Source organism: Manis pentadactyla, chromosome 8, assembly GCF_030020395.1.
Source record: "Manis pentadactyla isolate mManPen7 chromosome 8, mManPen7.hap1, whole genome shotgun sequence".
NCBI lineage: Eukaryota > Metazoa > Chordata > Mammalia > Pholidota > Manidae > Manis > Manis pentadactyla.
The window spans coordinates 48,376,258-48,397,404 of NC_080026.1; the positions used below are offsets into that span (position 1 = coordinate 48,376,258).

General features: G+C 42.4%; 1 protein-coding gene across 1 annotated transcript in view; it reads left to right on the forward strand.

Moving 5' to 3' along the window:
- The window catches only part of DISC1 (DISC1 scaffold protein), a 561,660-nt gene that overhangs the window by 117,409 nt on the left and 423,104 nt on the right, over nucleotides 1-21,147 (forward strand).

Below are 21,147 nucleotides of genomic sequence, written 5' to 3' on the forward strand. Positions count from 1 at the left end.
TTCTGGAAGCTGGCTAGTCTTGAGGCTTGGGTATTCAATCTTATTGAGCCATATTCTGGCATTCCCAATGAACATGTCACAGACCACTGGGACTGGGGCACCACAGGAATTGAGTGAGTGATGTCCAAAAGGAGGTTGCAGTTGGAGTCCAAGAAATACTAGAGCCCATGATGGCTAGTGTTCTCGTTATATTTGCCACTGAGGTTGGGTTTAGAAGGTGATAGGTGAGTGGATGGGAGGGAGGAATTTGGGAATGGAGGTGGAACTTTCCAGACACTTCCACTCCTCTTTCTATAGGCTGTCTTGGTGTCATGATGAGGCTAGGTGGAAGGTGACGTACGTGAGAGAAGGCAAGTCTGGGGCCAGGGAAAGTGTCCCCCTTCACCCAAGCACAGCTGCAGCTAGAGAACAAAAGAGCTCTGGGCTAGGATGCACCTGCAGAGTTTTCATCTGCAAAAGACAAGCTCTCCACTTAAGCTAGCCATGCAGCTCTCCACTATAGCACAGTTCATGCTTTCTGCCATGGGCTGAGTCTTGGTCCCTTTACCTTTACTGACATAGCTTTTGCTGTAATACACAAAACTTATGACACGGGTGGAAAACCAGGTCCTTTTTTTCTGATCAGGAACTGGTAAACTTTCTGGATTTGGTTTTTTCAATGGGCTTCATTAAATGAAGGCCTCACTTCTTAAATTTTTTCTCCAAATATCTCTGAAACACCCATGGGATCAAGCTTGTATAGGATAAATCTTATCAGAGAATCGGAAAGAATAAAGGTGGTTTTATCTAGAGTTCCTGCCTGTACATTTGTTTCCTGTTTGTATGTCAGTGTCTACTGAATCGGAAGCTTTGGAGCCAGTGTTCTGTGTCTCACAAGCTTTCCTGATGACTGGGGTGCATGCTGAAGTTGGGACTTCAGCACGGTGCAGGACTTTGTTCCACTGGAGAGCCAGGTCCTGGAGAACTGGATCCTGGGACAGGCAGTGGGTTGTGTCCCTCCCGACCCACCAAGGGTTCGTGGAGGGGACAAGCACCAGGATCCCCTTATACTGAGTAATATACCACGCTCATTCCAGTTAAACTCCCCAAACCTGCAAACCTGGTTCAGTGCATTGAGATGTGTGAAATGTGTGCAGAGTTCCCAGCCCTTAGTAGCCAAGCACCCCATCAGTTTCAGGAGTGAATGAATAAAGGACTTGCTGCCTGAATGCATGGAGGTCATGAAGGCAAGCTAGAGTGGGAGCAAGGAGATGAGATCACTACCCAACTCATCTGCCACCTACAGAATGGGATAGATGAGGGGGAAGATTTTTGTGTAGTAGTTAGCCTATGTTATTAAAAAATACCTATTGTGCATCCATTATTTATAGCAGTGTTTCTCACACTTTAATGCACATCTGAGTCACTTGCGTAGTGTGTTCAGCATGCGTTCTGACGAGTCTGTCTGGGGTGGGGATGACTGTCCATTCCTGAGCTCCCAAATGGTTCTCAAGCTGCTGTCGGGACAAGTGCGCCTTGAGTGGCCATGGGCTACAGGAAGTACACCATGCCATTTTTAAAGACACACTGGGTGCCTCCTCAAGATTTGTATCTCACAGGTGATGGTCCAGAAGGGGAGACAGCACAGTATGTAATAATGATAATAAAGTTATACAAAACACATCCCATAAAATAGAGACAAAGGGCATTCCAAAGGGGGGAAAATTACTTCTGCTGGAGGTTAGGTGAAGGATACAGCCCTAGAGGGCAGGTGGGAATTTAGTTGGGCCTTTCTGGGTCCATGGGAAGCAGCTGGAAGGGCATTTTTGAGAAGGCAAAGAGGTGGAAAAGCTGCTGCTCTTTCAAGCCACCAGTCAAAAGCTTGGTTGTCTTGAAATAAGGTTTGAGATTGGCTCTTGCCTGAAATAGATCACTATAGGGTGTGGTGCATGGGCTGGCTCATGGCATGCCATCAGTAAAGTGTTGTAGAGCTCTTGTTAAGTCATTTGGGAAGTTTGGATGACATTGAGGGGGAGACTTTTTTGTGATGAGATTTGTTGAAATGGGATTTGAATAAAATGTCCTTTCTCATGTAGTTCATCCAGGGTTGCTAGTAAACATTTTAAGAATTGTTTAGATTTTTATTTATTCTCCACTCCTGCAGTCTCTTCATGGACTCCTTTCTTGGGCACCCTTAGGAGCTGGTGTGCGGCTGGCTCAGGGGACTGGGCTGCAGAATCTGCAAGGCTTCCCAGGAGAATCTAGAGGGTGACCTGGTTTCCTTTGGTTTTCATGGCTTTTCTCTCTTTCTTTCTAGGTACACTCATAAAGATGACTTTGTGTCCCAGAGAAAGGAGCAATTGGCACAGAATAGAAAGTTCCATGTTTTATCTTATCAAAATGCTGGCAGATTTCCCCACTAGTGCCTTGTGGGGAAACCTCAGAGCTCTAATTCCATCTCTCTCTTGCTAGGGAAGTAAAATCAATATTTCCTTAAATTTTCACATAAAGCTGGGAGGGCTTGGGAGAAAAAGAATAATACAATTTGTTATTTGCTTAGGTTCTTTCTCCAAGAGGCTCCAAATGCTTCATCAGTTTCATGGAATTAATTCTTGTTCCATGTCTGTGGTCAGCTGAGGGGCAAGTATGAGAACTCAGAGTCCTTCAGAGAGACACTACAGTCTAGAAATGGGAGATGAGGGCTCAGGACTAGTGAGGTGCCAGGGGGAGGCAAGGAGGGCCTAACAGTTATCATAGGGTCACCATTCCAGTTGTTCCCTCATTGATTTGGTGGCCCCTGCCTGTGTACAACCTCCAGTGACCATATCCACCACTTCACTTCTGAAATGAGTGAGGCGAGTTGGTGAGGAAGAGGAGCAGAATTTCTGGAATTCACCATTTCAGAGACTCACATCAAAGTGACATATAACACACTGGATTTACCCTGCTGGTTTAGCATTTCCTTCTTGGAGTGAAAAGTGGCCAGCACTTAGTTGATTTCTCTGTCTTTTGTCTTAACCAATATCCATGATGACAAAATTCTAGTACAGTAAAAATGTGAAACATTGAAAGAAAAATGATCCCAGCAAAAGTCAGGGATAAAACCACCTGAGAGAGTGAGCAGCTCTTCTAAATTGCCATAACCTTTGTTTTTCTGACTTCCTTCTTCAGCAAGATCCACCATTACTCTTTGGGAATTGCCCCGGCCGGCGGGGAGTTCAACAAGGGCTCGAGGGGAAGTTAACCTGGATGAGAGACAAACCAGACACAAAGGAGACCAAGTCGAAAGTCTGATCAAGGTCTCAAAGTTTATTCTTACAAGGTAGATTATATAGGAGCTAGGAGGGGGAAACAGCCCCAGCTGAAGTGGCAAGGATTATCTAGGTTGCTAGGATACCTAACTGAAGAATGTTCTCTGGAAAAGATCATGGGTGGGGGATTACTGAGAAAAGACAGAATGTTTTGCTAAGGAGGAGATGTTATCACGGCAGCTGCTTAATCTCTATCCCAGCGGTCTAATCGCAAGCTGGGTCAATTGATCTTTCGTAAATGGGGCAGGCTTGAGAAACTAGAGGCCTAGGCGAAAAGGGCGAGACCATTATTTTTCTGGCCTACGGCTCCCGACATCTCCTTCCTTCTTTTATACAAAAGAGGGGGAGGCCCGCTATTTAGCGGTGGGCATTAACCAATTGGGGGGTAGTGACCTGGCTCCTCCGAGACTCCCCATCGATGGGGGTCAACGTTGGCCCTTCTTATCTTTTGTGGAGGGGAGGAAGGGCGTACTTATTTTAGATACCAGCCTCCATGCAAGCCAGGTTTTTCTCTCAGGGAATTCAGAGGCGGTTCATGGGCCTTCCCTTGCGATGCTTAGCTTCGCACCCACATTGGTGTCCATATCGCACTCACTTTATTGTGAGCCGACATGCATAGGTCTGAATCCTATGCAGCTTCTAAAGGAGGGGAGTCATCTGGCACATCATAGCCTTGGTCCGCCTGGTCAAGCCGGTGATAGTGGACTTGTATCTGTCTGCCGAGGGCAGTATTGATCTGTTCTCTAATGAAGGTGGTAATTCTCCGGAATGCCCAAGGGCCAAGGGAGAGCACAAGCATGAGACCAAGGAAGGGTCCTAGGATAGGGAGAAGATAAGGAAGAAACCCACTCATCCCAGTCCATAGGGGATTTTCAAACAGTTTTTTCTTTCTTTGCACGAGATCTTCTTGGAGTCTTTTTATTTTGTCATGAATGACTCCGGACTTGTTTGCGTAGAAGCAGCATTTCTCTTCTAAGGCTAAGCAGATGCCCCCTTGTTCCGTGGTGAGGAGGTCTAGGCCACGCCTGTTCTGTAAGACTGCTTCTGCAAGGGAATCTATTTGGTCTTGAAGATCTTGTAAGGTTCCTGAAACAGCCTCAATATCATTAATTAATTGATGGGATAGTTGATTATATTTGTGTATGTCAACACCCATTCTTGTGGTACCGGTTGCCAGACTGCCTGTGACTCCAAGAGCGATTAACAGAGGAAGGACAGTAACTGCTCTTTTATGCCTTACGGGGTAGTAATCAAAGGTTGGCAAAGGGACCGGTTCTTTTCCGTCAACTAAGGATATATCAGGTAAAGGGCTAGCAGTGGTGCACTGCCCTGTCCAGTTGGTGGGTAGAGAGGTGTATGCCATGTTAATCCCACAAACAAAGATTTGGTCTTTGGGGGGGCATATGACACTGTTTGTAATGCTAGTGACAAGAATTTCTGAGCAGTGGCCAAAAGAAATGTTCCCTAGGTCAGTATCATAGGAATTATTTTGAAATCTCTGGTATAAGCAGGTTATGTTATCTAGTGATACTGGTTGCACTTTAAAAGGAGAGGAAAGTGAGCAATGGTTATTATTTTGGAGATTTTGTGTGATATTGGGTGTGAGAATAGCTAGAGGCATGGGTGTTCCCCAAGGCAGACAAAGCCAACAATCAGACGCAAGGTCAGGGTTGGTAAGATTAAGGAGTTTGTGAGTTTCTTTAAGTAGGTTGCTCATGGGTGAATTAAGATCAATTCCTCTGGGTTTTGGGAGAGCCAGGGGGTGATATTTTAAGGAAGGATACATATACTCTATGAGTTGCTCTATACGCTGTTGCACGAGTTGTTCACGGGCCCTATCTGATGGACCTCCTCCATCGGACACATGAATAGGTGACAAGACCTTCCAACAGACAGGTTTTCCTGGCGTCCCTGCAAAACTAGCTGAAAGTGGTGAGTTATGGGAATGGGTCTGTACAGCGCCTTGGCGGGTGGTCTTTAGAATGGCTGTCAGATAAGTCTGGTTTTTATGATGACAGCTCTGGACAGAGTCATAGCAACTACTATGCATTTGATCTTGGACCGTAAAGGTGCCGGTGGCATTGCAATTACAGGGTATTGATTTCTCGTCAGCAGTTGGTGTTACGGAAGGCTTTTTAACGCATTTCCAAGAGAGTTGTTTCCATCCTCTGCTAGAGGAATATCCTCCTGCAGAGATATCTGCTGCGAGATATGCTGTCTTATCCTGACAATCTATGGGTTCTTGGGTGGTCAGTTGGGGTCCAGCTAAGTATTTTGTCCCTTGAGGTGTTACTTGTTTATGTCCTTCTATATTGGGTTCTAAATCCTGTATTCCTCCCTTATAATCACATGGTTGTCCAAATAGCTGCACATAGATCTGTTTTTTGTTAGGGGGTGATTGAAAACCCCCGTGACAATAGAGAGGGAACAGTATACTTACCGCGAAGGTGAAAACGCGAGAGTTGATGGGCTTCATCTTTTTATAAGGTGCAGTTAAGAAGTGCGAAGATGCCCACAAGGATCCAGTAAGTGGTAACAAGAGTAGTCTGCTGTACAAGGGTCCACTGGGGAGGGGTGGAGGCGGCGAGTCCTATGCCTTAGATAAAGGCAAGGACTAAACCAGTGGCCGGAATCTACAGAGAGAAGAATAAAAAGGATGTCTCAGGGGGTGTCACCACCCTGAACAGTTGAATAAGATTTTTAAAAATCTTCTGGTAAATCTATTGGTTTAAACAAACGCTCTGGCAGCCAGTGAGCAGCTCCTTCTTTGGTGTCGGAAACACAGGCAGATCCCCAGCCCCATATGAGTATGGGGTCAGGGCCATTCCAATGGGAAGTGAGGTGGTCTCTCCACATGACAGTGGCATAATTTTTGTCAGTTTGTTGGTGCCAAAGGTGATCAGCTGCAGATTTGCCATGAGCGTCCAAGGTTAGAAAATTAAGAACAAACAAGGCATGATGAAGAATATTTCTTGGAGAGCCTTTCATGGGATATAAGTCCCCCGTTTTTAATTTGTGGAAGGTATGTTTAATAGTTAGATATGCTCGTTCGACAATCCCTTGACCCTGGGGATTGTATGGTATGCCTGCAACATGCTTAATTTGTAATTGGTGACAAAATTCTTGGAATTTTTTTCCAGTATATCCAGGACCATTATCAGTCTTGATAATCTCGGGTTTTCCCATGACACTAAGACAATTGAGTACACGAGCAATAACATTTTTTGAAGTCTCTCCAACATGGAGGCTGGCAAAAATAAATCCACTAAAGGTATCTACAGTAACATGAAGATATTTAAGATTTCCAAATGAGGGGATGTGTGTTACATCCATTTGCCAGATCTCATTGGGAACTAGGCCCCTAGGGTTCACATCCAAGTGAGGAACAGGCAGGAGAGTGACACAATTTGCACATTGTTTAACAATCTGATGGGCTTGTTCTCTAGTAATTTTAAAAAGAAGACATAAGGTTTGAGCATTAAGGTGGTGTAAAGAGTGAGTTTCTTTGGCTTGAGCCACAGGATCGAGCTCAGCGAGAAGGGCAAGTTGGGTAGCTTTATCAGTCACAGCATTGCCTGTGGCTAGAGGTCCAGTAAGACCAGAATGGGCACGAATATGGCTTATATAAAAGGGATGTTGCCTGGAATGTATGCACTGCTGGATGGAAAAAAACAGAGGGGCGGCATTTGTAGTGGGTTTTATATAGGGCACGGTCTCTAAAAGGGGAATGGATTGAGCAATATAAGCACTGTCAGTGTATAGGTTAAATGGAGTATTTGGGAGTTGTTGAAAAACTTGTAAAACAGCAAAGAGTTCAACCAATTGAGCGGAGTGAAATGGGGATTGTAGGGAAGTGGTTTGATTATCTATGGTGAAGGCTGCTGCTCCGTTGGAGGAGCCATCAGTGAAAACTTGGGGGGCATGAGGAAGGGGTTGGGAGGAGGTCAATGTAGGGAAAACAAATGGTTGGGTCCTTAGAAAGTGGAGAAGCTTGTTAGCAGGGTAATGATTGTCAAGGGCTCCCTGAAAAGAGGTGCAGGATGTTGCCCATTCATCATCATTCTCTATCAACCACTGGATTTGGGTAGGGGAATAGGGTAGGATAATTTTGTCAGCGTCTTTACCGAATATTTTCCTGCTGTGGTCGCATCTGGTTTTTATCAGTTCAGCCACCCAGGAGGTATAGGGGATAAGGACTTTGGGTGGCAAGGCAAGTAAATGGACCCAAGAAAGGGGCCCCTCTTGCCAGAACACTCCGGTGAGTGTAAAATCAGTAGCACAAATGACTAGGAGAAGAGGCTTCTCATAAGAGATAAAGGTGACCCTTTGGTTTAGAATTGCGACTTCCACTGCCTTTAGGGCTTCTAGGGCGGGGGCTGTTAATGAGCGACTGGAAGTAGAATCTGGGTCCCCTTTAAGAATATCAAACAAGGGTTTAAGCTCTCCAGTAGTTAGCTTGAGATGAGGCCTGAGCCAATTAATATCTCCTAGAAGTTTTTGAAAATCATTTAAAGTTTTTAAGCAATCGGTTCTAAGTTGAACCTTTTAGTGAAAGAATCTTATTATGAAAAAGTTCAAAGCCTAAAAACAAGTAAGGGTGTTTTAATTTAATTTTATCAGGGGATATCTGAAGACCAGCTCTGGTAAGGGCCCTAGAAAGCTCTTGGGAATAAGCAAGGAGTTCAGTGGGGTTAGGACCAGCCATGAGGATGTCGTCCATGTAATGAATTAAATATGTAGAAGGCCATCTTTTTCTAAATGGGTCTATAATTTGAGCTACAAATTTTTGGCACAGCGTAGGGCTGTTTGCCATTCCTTGGGGCAGAACTTTCCATTAGAATCTTGGCATAGGGCCTTTAAAATTAATCACCGGCAAACTAAATGCAAAATGCTTGCGGTCTTTAGGATGTAGGGGTATTGTGAAAAAGCAATCTTTTAGGTCAATAATGATTTTACAGTATCCCGCAGGAATCGCCACAGGAGTGGGGAGGCCTGGTTGAAGGGCCCCCATAGGTATCATAGCTTTATTAATTTCTCTAAGATCTTGAAGTAACCTCCATTTTCCTGATTTTTTCTTTATGACAAAAATAGGAGTATTCCAGGGGGGAGGTGGTGGGCTCGATATGGCCTGCAGCAAGTTGTTCCTGTACTAATATTGTGGCTGCAGCCAGTTTTACAGAAGTTAAGGGCCATTGATCAACCCATACAGGCTCTGTTGTTCTCCAGGATATTTTATCTGCATGGGGTACAGGTATGTCAACGGCAGTTAGGGTAAATTTTCATAGCTAGTTCCAGCACAATCAGTTTTTATGGTGACCAGGACCGGCTCTTTTGAGCCCTGAGAGTGTTTGCCCAACCCTTGCCCAGGGCGAAAGCCTTGATTGAGCATCTGGTGAGTGACTAATTCATTAGGGCTGCACGTAATGAGCTTCACTTGAGAGAGAATATCTCTGCCCCACAGGTTGATAGGTAGGCCTGCAACCATGTAGGGCTGGACAGTACCGTGATTGCCTTCTTCATCTTCCCATTGAATAACTTCGGAGCTTTGTAGGGGGTTGGAGGTCTGTCCAATACCTCTAAGGTGAGTCATGGAAGCGGTGAGAGGCCAAGACGAAGGCCAATCCTTACTGGAAATAATTGTGGCATCCGCACCAGTATCTACAAGGCCTTCAAAGGTTTTTCCTTTTAATTTTAACCTAAGAAGGGGTCTTTTTTGAGTGATCTCTTGTGTCCAATAAATATCTGATGATCCAAACCCATGGGGGCCTCTCTTTTGCTTATAGCAAGGATTTTTATCATCAAGAGGGAGTAATATTAATTGAGCAATCCATTGGCCAGGGGAAATGGTAATTGGTCCCTGAAAGGCTGTAGCCATAAGTTTAATTTCTCCAGTATAATCGTTGTCAATGACTCCTGGAGAAATAGTGAGGCCCTGAATAGTGGAGCTGGCATGACCCAGAATAAGACCAAAGTTGCCTTGCGCAAAGGGCCAAAAATCCCTGTAGAAAGAATTTGAGTTCCCATTTCTGGGGTCAATATTGACTGGGAGGTGGAACAGAGGTCTAGTCCTGCACTACTGGCGGTTGCTCGGGAGAGGATAGTGACGCTGGATTTTGGACTGACTGGGGGACGAACCTGACGACCCCAGGGTTCTGTCCCGGGTAGGTTTTGGGGCCCTGGGGTGGGCCCCGTATCAAGTTTCCCTGCTTTGGAGGCAGAGGTTTACCCTGTATGTCAGCCTTGGAGTGGCATTCAGAGGCCCAATGCTTACCCTGTTTGCATCGTGGGCACAGGGATGATGGGAGTGATCGTTCGGTCCTAGGGTCTGTGCACTCTCTTGAAAAATGACCTGGTTGCTTGCAATTAAAGCAAGTCTTGGGCCTGGCTCCCTGAGTAAAATCTTTAAGAGCTGCTCCTATGGCTATTCCGATATTGCAAGAGGTTGGGTCGACATCAGCACAAAGTTTTATAAAATCAGAGACATTTTTGCCGCAGCGATGGGGACGCATAGCCGCTTGACAAGCTGAGTTAGCATTTTCAAAAGCAAGATGTTTAATGAATTCATTATCTGTTTCCTCCCTTCCCATGAGGCGTTCGGCAGCCTCTGTAAGGCGGCCTATGAATTCACTGTAAGGTTCCTGCGGCCCCTGTCTAACCTTGGCAAGAGAGGTGACAGCCGATACTTTAGAAGGGAGGCTCTTCCAGGCCTTAAGGGCTACATGTTGGATTTGTGTGAGTAAACCTGGAGAAAACTTAGCGATTAGACCGCTAAGTTTTATTTTAAAAATATAAAAGACTTAAAGAATGCTGTTTCCTCATATGGCCCTGTTGCCCCCTTTACTATTTCACTGTTAGAGTCTCTAAGTGAAGACTGGCTTACAGTTAATGATTGGGGCATGATAACAAAAGCCACCTTAACAAGAGGTGACTTTCTCTTATGGAAAGCTGATTACACTGAAAGATGCCAGGATACTGCCCACTGCAATATGGCTGCCGGCGGTCCTTCGTGCCGGCGAGCCCCACGTTGGGTGCCACTTGCCCCGGCTGGCGGGGAATTCAACAAGGGCTCGAGGGGAAGTTAACCAGTTTCATTTGTGTCATAGGGGCGATTGCTCAGAAGTTTGTCTAATGTCCAGGATTTGGAAGGACCGCTGGCAGCCATATTGCGGTGGGCATTATCCTGGCATCTTTCAGTGTAATCAGCTTTCCATAAGAGAAAGTCACCTCTTGTTAAGGTGGCTTTAGTTATCATGCCCCAATCATTAACTGTAAGCCAGTCTTCACTTAGAGACTCTAACAATGAAATAGTAAAGGGGGCAACAGGGCCATATGAGGAAACAGCATTCTTTAAGTCTTTTATATTTTTAAATTTAAGGCGGTGGTACCACTGAGTCCTAATGGTTGAAGTTGCATTCTCATCCTCTCCCTCAGTGTTTTCTGACTCAAGCTGGGCTATAGGCTCTTCTGCGTCTGTATCTCCCCCTTCTGATTCTCGTGGTTCAGCCTCATTTGACTCTCCCTCAGTCGGTTCTCCCTCGGTCGGTCTAGTTTGGGATCGGGTCACCGGGAAGACATGAAGGGTTTTATTTTTGGTTTTAACTTTCTGATTGGGGGGAGCAGAGGGAGAACTTACTTTTATTTTCTGAACAGGGGGGACGGGGGGAAGCTTATTTCTAAGTCAAGGTCACATAATTGCCTAAGCAATTGGGATCTCTCCCTTTTGATCTGAAGCAGTGCCTTAAGAGACTGCACCTCCCGAGAGAGTTTAACAGTGGCTTGTCTAGTTATTTCTTCTAGATCGGGTTGAGTACAGAAAGGGGGTGGTATGTTATAGGGCGGTGGACCTGCACCTAAAGGTGCTTGAGGGGGCCAATCAAGATTATGGTGCTTAGCGGCGACGCCTTTTAGTTCGGCCTCCTCTTCAGGGGAGAGGGTATCATCATCAGGGCTGTTGGACTTGAGACCGGACAGGACTGGGTAAATAGATTTTGGGGGGGAGCCGCTAGACGGCGGATCATTATTAATCTTGGGCATGGGAATGGAGACAGAGGGACAATTAGAGGCTGGGGAGGAGGGACGAAGGTCCTCGGGGACCTCCTTTTTGTGGAGAGAAGTCTGACTGGTTTTAAACTTTCCCTTCAGATAATTTTCACTATCATCAACGATCTTTGAAACATCTGGGTGACAGTGGCTGACCTGCAACACATCGTTTTTGAGATTCCAATAAGAAAATGCCTGTACTGGGACCTTCTCAGGGCCAAAGGAATGATAATAATCATTCAGGCAGTCGCCAACTCGGCGCCACTGTTTTTCATCTATAGTTCCTTCCTGGGGGAACCATGGGCAGACATCTTCTAGCAAGATAAAGAATTTAACTAAATATTTTTTCTTAACCCGTATTCCTCGTGTCTTGAGACAAGCCTTAAGTCCCTTAACAAATAACTCAAGCTTATTTAGTGTTTGCCCCATGATTGCGTCGCTTTCCTTACCTTTACCGTTCTGTGTCACAGGTGGGTACTCCTGTGGTGATCTTCATTGGGATCTTCACTCACCGGCGGGGTGGCGATCCAAGGAAAGAAGGATGGCCGTCCATATGAGCGACGTCCAGATCAGGCTTCGTACCTCGAGCCCCACGTTGGGTGCCACTTGCCCCGGCTGGCGGGGAATTCAACAAGGGCTCAAGGGGAAGTTAACCTGGATGAGAGACAAACCAGACACAAAGAAGGAGACCAAGTCGAAAGTCTGATCAAGGTCTCAAAGTTTATTCTTACAAGGTAGATTATATAGGAGCTAGGAGGGGCAAACAAACCCAGCTGAAGTGGCAAGGATTATCTAGGTTGCTAGGATACCTAACTGAAGAATGTTCTCTGGAAAAGATCATGGGTGGGGGATTACTGAGAAAAGACAGAATGTTTTGCTAAGGAGGAGATGTTATCACGGCAGCTGCTTAATCTCTATCCCAGCGGTCTAATCGCAAGCTGGGTCAATTGAACTTTCGTAAATGGGGCAGGCTTGAGAAACTAGAGGCCTAGGCGAAAAGGGCGAGACCATTGTTTCTATGGCCTACGGCTCCCGACAGGGAATAGTGTGTGAATTATCCAACCTGACACCTTTCTTTCATGGGAAGCCCCACTTTGTACCCCCACTCAGGGCTTGGTGTCTGAGTGGCTTCTTGGAGTCTAAGGCTTATAAACAGAACCCCTGCCTCTTGTCTCAGAACTATTGATGTGATTGAGCACAGCAAAATCCCACAGATTCCCTTTTACCACATTTCATTCAAGTATAGAAAGAAGACAAGATTTGATAGAATCCAGTCATTTTTGTATCCTCAGGACTGCCGGAGTAAAGGGGACGTGGATGCCATTTTGGGATCCATGGAACAGATATGCTACTCTTGGCAGCATGCATTGTTTTGTGTTGACTCAAAAAATGGGCTGCATTTGGTGTCTGCTTAGACTGACATGCCCAGCAAAACTGGCACTTTAAGATGTTTAGGGAGAAGAGCAGCACTGAGCACAGATGTGAATGGGGTGCAGCTTCTGTCTGCAGCTCCTGGGACTCCCCTCCTCGCCCTGTACCCCTAGGTTTGGAAACATGATCATTCTGGCTGCTGTTTGCAGGCTATCCCTCCCTTTGCTCTGAGGGGAGCTTGCAGTAAGTATCCCCTCATCCCAGGATAATGAGGCTTCCATTAAAAATAAAACCAACAACTTGAATCTCAACTGCTGTTACATGACTTACTGAATCTTTAGCACTCATGAAGAATGCCAACACAAACAGTAATGTTGAAAGTCACTATTGACTGAGGTCTCTGCCCTTAACTTACACAATCAAAAATTCTCCTGTAAACAGGAAAAGAAGCTTAGATAATACAGTCAAGACAATGACAATGAGTGTAAGGCAGGTAATGTAAACCAAGGCAATGAGGTAAATGGCATTTTGTACATATTCCTTTTCTATGATACTGTTTTAATGTCTAGCTATTGTGCATCTGCTTTTCCATACATCATCTGATTACCTCCCAGGATCACTGTGGGAACAATTATCCCTCTTTCTCTGGTGAGGCCATGGAAGCTATTAGAGGGGACCAACTGTGCTCTGGCCATCCACCCACTTTGCCTCCCATCTTCACTAGGTCTAGAACATTTTGTATCCTGATGTGTAAAACTGAGCTTTGTAGGAATTTTGGGGACAAAACCTAGCTAGGAAGTTTCTGGATCCTGAAAACTCTTATTTATATGACAACTAGGGAAGGTCCAGATGAGGGATGCATCAGGAAAATGTTCTGTGATTTTTTCCTAAAAACTCAGGCTATTAGGAAATAAGCACTTGCAGTATTTCGATTTTAATCTTCAGCAATATTCTCACAAGAGCAAAAAATTGTGTCTGCTTCCTCTTATTTTAAGTAAAAAACTTAAAAATTGGGAGCTGTGCTAGGCTTAAAAAGTATAGAAACAGAATGTGTACACAATGCCATTTACTTCACTTCATTGCATTATCTTAGATTTGTTTCCTGTTTATGGGAGGATATATGATTCTGTAAGTTAAGGACAGAGATCTCAGCAAATGGTGACTTTTAGCATCACCATTTGTATTTTCAGGTTTGTGTGCTGGCATTTTTCATGGGTGCTGAGTGCAGTAAGCCATATAACACCGTCTTCAGATTCAAGCTTTGTGCACAGACCCAGTGGTTTATCTGCATATAATAGCTGATCCTTGAACAACATAGGGGTTAGGGACGCTGACTCTCATGCAGTCAAAACTCCATGAATAACTTTTGACTACCCTAAAGCTACCCTACTGTTGACTGGAAGCCTTACCAAGAACAAAAGTTGATTAACTCGTACTTTTGTATATGTATTATATACACTATCCTTATAATAAAGTAACTTAGAGAAAAGAAAAAATTTTCTCAAGCTGTTACAAAAATCTCCAAAAATGTTTCCAATTTATTTATTGAAAAAATGCATGTACAAGTGGACCCAGGCAGTTCAAACCCATGTTGTTCAAGGGTCAGCTCTACTTCCCTTACATTTATGGCATAGAACATGAGTTCAGTGTGACCTTGTCTCCTTGGAGTTCCAGCTGGGGGCACGCTCAGCTCCTTCTCATGTCCTGGTGTTGCAGTATGGGATTCATTAGGTGCCCTGGAGCAGAGGTCAGAGTACAGTGGAGTGGATGTTCCTTCATGATGGCCATGTCACAGTATGTTCCCCACATTGGTGGGCCTCTGCTTTGCCTCCCCTGGTTATGAGGACATTGGTCTGTCCTACAAAAATCATGTGGCGTGCTGTCCCAGTGCATTATTCATGAGGAAACATGACAGCTCCAAGGTTAAACGTACTGTTAAATACAAAACACCAAGACATACAAAGTCTTCTTTTCTCCCCTTTCTCTCCCTAATTAGCTACTTAGTTGGAACTTGGACCCACTTTTTAAATGGCTGAACTGCAGCATCTTTTTAATGAGTGTTAGCAGGTGGTTGTGCAAATAGTGGATGCAACATCTATGCATCTGCCTAAAAGATTCTACAGGTGACACAAATTTCTTGAGCTGTGGAGTCTGGTTGATAGAGCAGGATGGTGGCAGGATATCCTTCTTGTACTTAGAAAACTGATTTTGAAACTGCCTCTATGGGTTTACTGTGTTACTGCTGCCTTCCTAGAGTGGCTGAGAGGCTGGATGGCATCCCAGGAGAGCAAGCTCACCTAAAGGAATGTTTCTTCTGGGCCCAGGGAACTCAGCTGCTCTGCAGGTGGCCAGACAGGACAAGGCAGTGACTTAGGTTATCTGGGGCCAGCTCACCAGGATAGAGTGGTCACCCTTCCTGTGACAGCACTCAGGACATTAGAATTGTTAACAATTTCATTTTATTTCTCAAATGTTTTCAAGGAATGCTTCCCCTCTTTCTATATATTGATAAATGGATAACAGAACAGTGAGGGAGTGTCAGTGATTCAAGGAAAAAGCCTAAACAGGACTGACTCTTCCTACTATAGTCACTTCAGGTCAAACTATCTGTTTTTTGGTGTAAATGGGTGAGTTACCCTAAATAGGATGGCTCTTGGTTACTTGGGCTGCCATAATAAAGTACCACAGACTGAACAGCTTAAATTACAGAAATGTATTTCCTTGTAGTGCTGGAGGCTGGAAGTCCGAAATCAAGGTGTCAGTAGGGTTGGTTTCTCCTGAGGCTTCTCTCCTTGGCTTGCTTATGGCCATCTTCTCCCTGTATCTTCACATGGTATTCCTTCTGAGTGTGTCTGTGTCCTGATATGCTTTTATTATAAGGACACCAGACCATTCATATTGGATTAAGGCCATTATAATGACCTCTTTTTAACTAAATAACTCTTTAAAGACCCTGTCTCCCAATACAGTCACATTCTGTGGTACTGGGGGTTAGAAATTCACTATATGACTTCTGTGGGGGGGGTGCACATTTCAGTCCATAACAAGAGGCCTAATGGACTTAAGGGAGAGTTCAATATTAAACACATCCAGGTGTTCCCAAAACAGTTTGAATAATTTGTTTTGATCATTTTATGGTCATATGTAAACACTTGGCAGTTAAAAAATAGACAGACTTTTGTGGCTTGAGTAAGTGAGCCAATTATTCCTTTCCCTGCCTGCCCACAAATGAACCTGACTGTCATTGGCATCTTTCACTTAACTCCACAGCTAGTTAAGAGCAGAGCCTGGGTTTTAAGCCAGTATATCATGGTACCTTCACATGAACAACATTAATTGACTGTTTTCTAGGCTTACCATGCCATGGAAGATCAAAAAATATGTAACAGATGACATACCCTCAAGGAATGTTAGTTTAGTTGCAATAAAATATAAATAATATGTGTCAAATTTCAGTTAACATTAGAATTGATTTTCTGTTTTTTTGTATGAGGGCTCTCTGCTTTAAAGAGGGAGAGACCCAACTTAAACTAGAGCCAGAAGAAAAGATCGTGAACTTACTGTTTGTTGTGACTGGTGATAAGGTGACTAGAGTCAGGGGTCAGGTGCCATGACCCCCACTTTCCTCTCTGTATGGAATAAGTTTGACTTATTCTGTGCTGTGATGACAGCTCACAATCCCATTTCACTTATCTATTGCTGCATGTTGTAGTCTAAAAATGGTCTCCCCCAAAATATCCACACCCTAATCCCTGGAATTTGTAGACATTACCTTATTTAGAAAAGAGTCTTTGCAGATATGATTAAAGATCTTTAGATGAGATTATCCTGGATGATCTAGGTGGGCCTTAAGTGCCATCAAATCTGTCCTTAGAGAGAGGCAGAGGGAGATGAGTCAAACAAAAGAGGAAGTGGTGATGTGACCATAAGCCAAAAATTCTGGCAGCTGTTGGAAGTTAGAAGAAGCAAGAAATGGATTCTCCCTGAGAACCTCTGGAGGGAGTACAGCCCTGCCAACAACTTGATTTCAGCCCAATAAAATTGGTTTCAGATTTCTGGCCTCCACAACTATAAGAGAATAAATTTCTGTTGTTTTAAGCAACAGAGTTTGTGACCATTGGTTATGGCAGCCACAGGACACTACTATATTTCACAACAAACTACCACAAAGCTTAGTACTTAAAACAATGTCAGAGAGTGACATCAGGAAAGTGACAGAGTAAGCAACTCCAAGCATTTGTTTCCCCACAAAAACATCAAAAAAACAAGCAGAAACTATCAACCAACATTTTCAGAACTCTGAAAAATAGCCCAAGGTTTGCAGAAACCAAGAAAACATTGAACCAATAAAAATGCAACCTGAAAATGGTAGGAGAGATTTGTGGCACTTTTACTTGCCCTATCGCACACCTTCCCAGGACAACACTGATCTTGAAGCTCACATTCCCAGTGTGGAATTCTGATCCCTGATTCCAGAAAGAGAAGAGCAGACCTTACTTGAAAATTATTCTTACCTGTCTGGGTGCTACCTGAAAGATTGACATCAAGTGCTTGTCCATTTTGACTAACTCAGAACACAGGCTAGAAAAATGGCAGGCAATGCTTGGAAACACTGCAAGGTGAACTAACATACTGCACATACATGGAGCAAAAGATTACTGGTTGAGAGATACAACAGACTATCTAAAACCTGGAAGCAAAAGCCAGGGGAGATTCTTTGGGAAATGAGGACATTAAAAAGCACTTGTGTATATAGAGAAATTTAGAAAACCACTTGAATGCTTATGGCAAGACACACACTCAGAAGACTGCAGATAAGACACTAAGCTTCCACCTCAGGCTGATCTTTGGGTTCAGTGCAAGCCTAGCTAAGCGTTGGAGTGCCCAGCACAGAGCCAGTCTGCAAACACTGGGAAAGGAGTTTACTTATTTGGTTTTGGTGTCAGTGTGCTTGTTTCTTCCTGTTTGCCTTTTCTGTTGTTTTTTTCTTTTCTCTCTTTGCCTTTCCTCCTGGTGTTCAAGGAAATATATGTCTAAACAATGCAAAGAATACAGTCTTTGGAAAAACAGTTTGGAAAAGTACTTAAAAAATGGACTGTAGCTTTCAGCAATAAAAAAAACACAGCAATCCCTGGGATTGGTGGAGGGGGGGAAATCTTATTTCCAGAGTTACCATGTTATAATATTTAAATGCCTAATTCAACAAAATATCATAAGACATATGCAATGAAACAGAAGCACAGAGCCCATTGAAAGAGGCAAAATAAATGGACAGAAACCATCTTTGAAGAAGTCCAGACATCAGATTTATTATATAAAGACTTTAAAACAGCTGTCTTGATGATGTCCAAAGAACTAAAGGAAACATGGACAAAGAACTAAGGGAAATCACAAAATGATGTATGAAAAAAATGAGAGTATCAATAAAGTAGAATATAAAAAGGAGTCGAATAAATTATGGAGCTGGGAAATATAATAACTGAAATGAAATATTCATTTCATTTCATGTTGAAGGGTTCAACAGAAGATCTGAACAGGCAGAAGAAAGAATCAATAAACTTGAAGATATGACAATTGAAATTATTGAGTCTGAGGAGCAGAAAGAAAAAAGAATGAAGAAAATTGAAGAAAGCCTATGAAAGCTCTGGAACAATCTTAAGCTGATCAACATATATGTACAGGAGACCCAGAAGGAAAAGAGAGAGAACAGAATAAAAATTGAAGAAATAATGGCTGAATACTTCCTAGAGTTCATGAAAAATATGAATCTACAAATTCAAGAGCTCAGTGAACTTCAAGAAAGATAAACTCAAAGAGACTACATGGAAATATTATAATGAAACTGCCAAAAATCTAAAAGAGAACCTTGAGAGCAGCAAGAGAGAAGCAACTAAAAACATAAAAGGGATTTTAATAAGACTGACAGCCATTTTTCTCATCAGAAACCAAGGAGACTAGAAGTCAGTGGAAAGATATAATGTGGAAAGAAAAAATTGTCAATCAAGAACTTTATGTCTAGCAAAACAATCCTTTAAAATATGAGGGAGATACTAAGGCATTCCCTAATAACAAAAGCTGAAGGCATTCATTACCACTTGACTTGCCTGGCAAGAAATGCTGCTGAGATTTCTGCAAGTTAAAATTAAAGGATGTTAGATTGTAACTTGAAGCCACATGAAGAAATAAAGAATTCAATGATGGCAAATACATGGGCAAATATAGAAGCCAATATTATTGTATTTTTGGCTTATGACTCCACTTTTGTTTTCTACATGATTTAAAAGAAAAATACATAAAAATTTATAAAATTATAAATCTGTGTTGCTGGGTGCATGTAAGTTGTGACAATAATAACATAAAGGGAAGCATTGAGCTATATGGGAGCAGAGTCTTTGTATGCTACTGAAATTAAGTTGATATCAATTTAAATTAATTTTAGGATGGTAAATGTAATCCCATGACATCCACAAAGAAAATATCAATTAAATATACACAAAAGAAAATGAGAAAGTAATAAAAAACAGTTTGGTTCAAAAAATCAACACAAAGGAAGGCAGTAATGGAAGCAATGAGGGACAAAAAAGTATAAGACATACAGAAAATAACAAATTGGCAGAAGTAAGTCTCTTTTTATCAGTAATTACTTTTACTGTATATGGATTAAACTTTCAAATCAAAAGGTAGAGACTTGGCAGAATGGATACATAGAAATGATCTAACTATGTACTATATATGAGACTAACTTTAGACCAAAGATACAAATAGATTGAAATGAAAGGATGAAAATAGTAACCAAGAAAGTGCTGGTTAACAAGAAAATTAAGAAGGCAATTCCACCAAAAAGATAAGATGGAAATAACTAAAATTAGAAATGAGAGGACATTACTACCAACCATACAGAAATAAAAATGATTATAAGAGAATGCTATGAACAATTTTATGCCAACAAGTCAGACAACCTAGATGCAAAGCACAAATTCCTTGAAAACATAAATGACCTAAACTGACTCAAGAACAGGAGGAGATGGAATTACTAATCAAAAACCATAAAAGTGTCCACTGCCAGATGGCTTCATTGGTGAATACTACCAAACTTTTAAGAGGAGTTTAACCCGAATCCTTCTCAAACTCCTAAAGAATAAAAGTGGGAAGAACATTTTCTAGCTCATTCTGTGAGGTCAGCATTATACCAATACCAAATCCAGATGAAGACATCACAAGAAGGAAAAATTATAGATGAATATTCCTTATAAATATAGATGCAATGTCCTCAACAAAATGCTAGCAAACCTAGTTCAATAGCACATTAAAGTGGTTATAATCCATGGCCAAATGGGATTTATCCTGAAAGGAAAAGTGTTTCAACATATGTATACATCACAATAATAGAGTGAAGGGAAGAAAAGAGACATGATCATCTTAATTGATGCAGAAAAGGTGCTTGACAAAAGCCCAACACCTTTGCATAGTAAAAACTGCAAAAACAAGGGATAGAAGGGAACTTTCTTAACATGATAAAGGATACTTACGAGTCTACCGCTAACATCATTCTTTCCCCCTGAGATTAGGAATGCAGCAAGGATGCCTACTTTCACCATTTCTATTCAACATTGTACTGGAAGTTCCAACCAGAACAATTAGGCAAAAATGAAAAAAAAGGAAAAAGAAGAAAAGAATTATTGTTATCTCTGTTTTCATATGACATGATCTTACTTATAGAAAATCCCAAAGAACTCAATGACAAAACTATGAGTGCTAATAAACTTCAGCAATGTTTCAGGGTACAAAATCAACACACAAATATCAGTGATGTTTCTATATACCTACAAAAACAATACAAAAAGAAAATTAAGAAGGCAATTCCATTTATAATAGCATCTAAAATAATAAAATAATTGGGAATAAGTTAAACCAAGGATGTTAAGGATGTTCACACTGAAAATTTCAAAACATGCTGTAAGAAATTAAAGAAGAATTGAATTAATGGGAAGAGCTGTGTTCATGAATAGGAAGATTTACTATTGTCGAGATGGCAGTATTGCCAATGGTAACCTACAGATTCAACTCAATCACTATCAATATTGCAATTACCCTTTTGCAATAAAGCTGGTCTTCAAATTCATATGGAATTTGAAAGGGTCAGAATAGCCAAAAAAATACTGAAAAAGAACAAAATTGGAGGCTAACACTTTCTGATTTTAAAAATTACTATAAAGCTATAGCAATCAAAACAGTGTGGTACTGGCATAAGGATAGATATATAGACCAAAGGAATAGAATTGAGAGTCCAGAAATACACCCATGTGTATTTGATTTTTGATAAGGATGCCAAGTTCATTCAATGGGGGAAAGGATAATCTTTTCCATAGTTGATGCTGAGACAAATGGATTTCTACATCTAAAAGAAGAAAGTTGGATCCCTACCTCACATCATATACAAAAATGA